Genomic DNA, 6,000 nt, shown 5'->3' on the forward strand with positions numbered 1-6,000 from the left:
TGGCGGACCCCTCTGGACAATTTTAAAATGTCCAGTGCATTTTGCCTCATGGGACACCCTTACTGCAGCATGTAAATCTTGGTGCAAATCCGCAAGAAAATGGACGAGGCAAGGATCAATCCCCAAATCCAGTAGGATCGTCCACAGCTTTGATCTGTTCACCAGATCAAAAGCTGTGGATAGATCCATAAAAGCCAGATATATGGGGCCTTTGGTTGAATTAGTGTACTTATTAATTAACAAGTACAGGTTAAGGCACTGTTCCATGGTGCCCCTGCCAGATCTAAAGCCATATTGTGCCTAGGCCTGGGCCAAAATTTCGTTCCGTTCGCGGAAATTGCGATAATTTGACATTTTCGCGTTCCGCGGAGAGCGCGAAAATGTAAAAAATTCCGGTTTCCGCAGCTTGGCGATAATTTGTTTCTTGCTCGCTCTGTAAAATAATACATTCTCGCGCGCGCGCGATCGCCTTACCTGAATCCCGGCGTTCGCCGACAAGTTTTCTTGATCCGGTCGCGTTCTCCATGAGATGTTGTATTGTTTTTAGCCATTTGCGCTGTCTCGCGACAGTTCGTGCCCGCAGTGACGTCATGCGTCGCGCGATCACGTCTTTCTTCTCGTGATCATGCACCGCGAGACAACTCAAAACAAGATGGCCGCGCCCGCAAGCAACCACATGGGTTAGTTGGCGACCCGCAACCATGCAGAAAATCTCGCGAACATGCCGGAAAAAAACTTCCGCATCTTCGCGATATTTCCGCTTGTGTGCGATAATTTTAAACATTTTCGCGATAATTTGCGAAAGTTAATTTCGCAAATTCCGCCCACCCCTAATTGTGCCTCTGATAAAATCTCCCTCTCAGTTACCCAGTCTGAAATTTTATACAGAATCACTTTGCCCAGAATTTTGACCGCTGAGTCAATTAATGAGATGGGCCGGTAACATCTCGGATCACCCCTCTCTCCCTTTTTAAAAACCGGTATGATGATTGATTTGGACCAGGACTCTGGGAACCCATTCACAACACTGGCGTTAAAGACATAGGTTAAGATATTACTCCAGAGCTCGGTGTCACCTTTATAGAGTTCCAACGGGACACCATCTGGTCCTGGGGCCTTGTTTGAGGCAGAATCTTTTATAGCCTTACATACATCAAGTTTATCAAATATCAGGAGGTTAGAGGGGGAGGATGTTTCAGGGACCTTAAAACTGTCCAGGGTCAGATTGCTAGCGTAAATTCGTTCAAAGTGGGCCAGCCACTCCTCCTCTGGGATATTTATATCAAGTGGTGCATTTTCCTCCCCTGTTAAGAGTGGACTGTTGACTATGTTCCAGAACTTAGCACTATCCTTAAGGACCTCTACCGAGGTTAAGGCATCCCAAGCCTCTTTCTTAAGTTCGTTTTTACGCCTCTGGGTAGTTAGTTTGTAATTTTTCCTAAGGATAGAAATTTGGGCCTTATCCCGGGGTTGCTTTTTTAAAGCAATTAGTAAATTTTGATAAGCCCTGGAACAGCTGGCGTCGAACCACTTTTTCCCTTGTATAGCACGCGGTTTACTGGTGATAGTGAGGTCTGAGGCGACCTGGGAGTAGATGGAGTCCTAGGCAGAGATTATCTCTCCCCCCGTAGTGGAGGGGTCCAAACACTTCCAAAACGCGACACTGTTATTTACAATTAAATTTTCCAGAAAGTCCTTCGGAACTACTTTGGCCCACTTTAATTTCCTACCTGGTCACAGGAGACTAGGGTAACAGGGGGAACTGGTACCAATGATGCCTCCTTGGGACAAAAACCCTTATCTAAAACTAAAATTACAGGATTATGGTCACTGAATGGAGACCGAAAAAAATAGTACCTATGGACCCAGCTTAAAAGAGCTGGAGATAGAAAAATGTAATCGATGATTGATTCGCTATCCCCAGCTTCAAACATCGCTACCCGTTGACTCTTAGTTAAAAAACAGGGCTCATAGAGGTCCGCCAGTTGAAGAAGCTCTTCAAGAGCCTCGCCCTTAGTAGAATGTTCAAAGTGGGGCGGTACAGAATGCGGGGGGCCATGTGGGTCAACAATCTTGCAATTAACCTCACAAAGATGAATATTAAAATCACCCATAAAAATGATTTGTACAAAAGTGGTCTGACATGCTTTATATAATTCCATTTTTTTTTTTATAAAAAACCAAGATTCTCATTCACAGGAACACAATCTCCAGCATTATAAAAGTTAATGAACAAAATTTTGGATTGCGACTCCAATGTACATTCCAAAATTTGGCAATTATGGGAGGTTGTGTCTAACTGGGAGATCTTGGACTTGAGTTTTATAGAGAATAGGGACAGCAGGCCACCCTTAGCTCTTCCTGATGCCGATGGTAATGCAGGGAGGGAATAAGATTTAAAGCCGTCAATCCACAGATTATTTACCCTAGCCCAGGTCTCTTGTAGGGCTTTAATGTCAAAACCTGCGACAAATTTTAACCAATTAACATCTTCTTGTTTAGAGCGTAGACCAGCAACGTTCCAGCTCATTAGTCTCACGAAAACACCTGGGTCCCCTAGGTTAACAATGTCGTTACCAGTATTACAAAGTATGGGGACTGTAGGAACTAGTCAATCATTGACCTCTAACTGGGACAGGGGTAAAAACTTGTTAGATAGAACAATGGCATCAGTAGGCTTGTCTATCCTATACAGTCTGGAATGACCCTGAGGAAGGGCTTTGGTGAAACACCAAGGCGCGGGGTCTTCGCTAGAAACAGCACAAAGGGCCGGTGCCAATGAACGCACTGATCGTGACGGAGGACGGTATCTCCCTCGGGTATTAGAAAAGCTAAAGGGCAATGGGTAAAAAAGGCTTAAGGGGACAGCCCTAATATTACCATCCTCCCAGGCCATATCAGAGGCGTCCCATAATAAACGTGGAGCTACACAAGGGTTATTAAAATTTACCACCACACAGTCTCCCTTGAATCTTTTCTTAGTTTCTCCTATCCATCCAACCCGTCTAGCTGTCAAAATATAACGTGATATATTGGCGTCACCCGAGCAATTCTGGTCACACCATTTCCTAGTATCTGATAGTAATGCCTCGGATGATTCAATTTTTCCGTGCGATAGTGGTGGGACATTAACCAAAATTACCACCAACGGGACAGCCTCGGGAGGAAGATTGATGTGGGGAAGAGTTAGGGGGTTACTTAAAGTAAGCCCACTAACAGAATTGTCCTGGGGTGTGGGTTGGGCTGATGGGCTGGTTTTCCTATTAAAAAGACCCTCTTGGTCCCTAGTTTCTAGGGTAGGACTGGTGGTACTCGGCTTTGGGGGCGGAACTATACTCAGAGACCTAGAGGAATCCCCCACTATCCTACTACTAGGACCAGCTGATGTCAGATGAGTCGATCTAGGAGGGGTACTATTTTTGGTAAGTTTAGGAGCCTTGTTAATGGCTGAAAGGGTGGAGTCAATCTGAGCACATTTCTCTAATAAACTAGCAACACACATGTTCAGAGTGTCGACAATGTCTTTGGCAATGCTGGTGAGAAGCTCCTCAAGTCTGCTGGTAAAAATATTTTCCACCATGTCCCGAACAGAGTCAATTGTCACTTGGCTAGGGTCCGATAAAATACGGTTGGATGTAACATCCCGCTTATTCAGTTTTTTGCCCGTTTTCCTGGCACCCTTTGGTTGGGGCTTAGGTTGTCTTTTGGTAGCAGGGGCCTGATAGGGGATGAGTTTGGGCGAGATTATCGGGGAATCAGGGGCCAAAACATTTCCAGCAGCACTTTGTAGTTCGAGAACCGGGGCTGGGGGGCCAATAGTGACAACAGGCTCTAATGGGACTGGGTTATTCCCTGGAGGCTGCATAGGACCAAGATCTTGTACTCCATTGTTATTAAGACCAAGTTCTCTCTCGGCCTGTGCAATTTCTGATGTTAACACCCCCACTGCAGATGTTAAGTATGATATGCTTCCCGATTTCCTAGGAACCTTTGCTTTTGCCCCCCCCTGATCCTGGATAATATGAAGTTTCCGCTTACCCATGATTAAGTCTTGGTATCCAGTTGGAAAGAGAGTTGGCCCGGCCTGGCCTCCTCTGGCCCCGGACGGCCACAGACGCCCCGCCCTTTGCCCGCCGCCGGTGCGCGTCCCCCGAAGCGGGAGGCGTGAGTTTATTTAATGAAATCCGGTGCAGGAGGGAGGAGCGCTGATGACGCTGCTGCCCCTCTACCTCCTGGTCTTGGTAGTTGATCCCTTGTGCCGCCAAACAGCCTCTCCTGTGCCTCCGGTGCGCTGCGTCTCCCGCGAAGCGGGAGGCGCGAGGTTATTTAATGAAATCCGGTGCAGGAGGGAAGAGCGCTGATGACGCTGCTGCCCCTCTACCTCCTGGTCTTGGTAGTTGATCCCTTGTGCCGCCAAACAGCCTCTCCTGTGCCTCCGGTGTGCTGCGTCTCCCGCAAAGCGGGAGGCGCGAGGTTATTTAATGAAATCCGGTGCAGGAGGGAGGAGCGCTGATGACGCTGCTGCCCCTCTACCTCCTGGTCTTGGTAGTTGATCCCTTGTGCCACCAAACAGCCTCACCTGTGCCTCCGGTGCGCTGCTTCTAAAACAGTACTACAGTACATTTCCCCTTATAATCCAGAAAGCAGTCTAAGGGTGGTCTAAACAATATGGCTGCCTTTTAATTTTGTAAGGGCTTTTATTACCCAATCATATACTGTTTGGTAATCATGATGTACCAAGGTATACCACAGCCCAACATATACCTAAGAAAACTACTGAACCAATTTAGATCTACAACCAAAAATGACCCCTTTCACCCCATAATTTAAATATCTGCCAAATTAATTAAAATCCGTTCAGCCATTATCCCGCTATGTCTGTTTAAACGACACTCTACGACATGACATGCCACTCCACTCCACTGTACAACATGCCACTCCACTCTATGACAAAGGAATCCACTATACAACATGCCTCCCCACTCTATAACAGTCCACTCCACTCTATGACACTCTACAACACTCCACTCTATGACACACTACTCCACTCTACAACATGCCACTCCACTCCAATCTAAAACACGCCACTCTAATTGATCACATGGTATTCCACTCTATGACAATCCATGCCACTCAACTTTCTGACATGCCACTCTGCTCTCTGATATGCTACTCCATTCCACTCTACCACATGCCACTCCACACTACCACATGCAATTACACAATATGCCACTCCACTCTAAGAAATTGTAGCACTTTAAGACATTGTAGCACCCGCCACACTATGAAACACCAGGCCAATCAACTCTACTTTATGGCATGACTCTCTACTCTACAACATGCCACTTTACTCTACTCTACGAGACCCCACTCCGGTCTACGCCAGACCCCTTTACAACAAACCATTCCACTCTGCGACTCAACACTATACCACTCCATTCTAAGCCACCCCACTTTACACCGCTCCACTTTATGGTGCTCCACTCTACCCTATTCCACCCTACATCATTCCCCTTCATGCAACTCTACTGTACTTTACCACATGCCACTCCACTCTGTGCCTTTCGACTGTATGCCACTCCACTCTACGCTATTCCATTCTATGCTACTCCACTCCACATCACTCCAATTTGGAGAGAGGTGTAGGATGTCATACATTGACATAGAGTGGAGTAAGCTGGAGTACAGTGTTTTAAGTGGAAGAGTATAGAGGGTGGAAGAGTGGAGTGTCATACAGTGGAGTGGCATAGATTAGAGTGACTTAGAGTGGAGTGGCAGAAGAGTGGAATAGCATAAAGTTGATTGGTGTACACTGGAGGTGCATAGAATGGATTAGTGTAGCATGTAGTGGGGTACAGTGGACTAGTAGGCAGTGGAATTGCTTATGGTGGAGTAGTGTAGAGTGAAGTGGTGATCGGCGTAGAGCAGAGTGGTATAGAGTTGGGTGGCACACAGAGGAATGACATATTTTCGAGTGGAGTAGACTGGAGTGGAGTAGCG

Source organism: Triturus cristatus, chromosome 7 (assembly GCF_964204655.1).
Source record: "Triturus cristatus chromosome 7, aTriCri1.1, whole genome shotgun sequence".
NCBI lineage: Eukaryota > Metazoa > Chordata > Amphibia > Caudata > Salamandridae > Triturus > Triturus cristatus.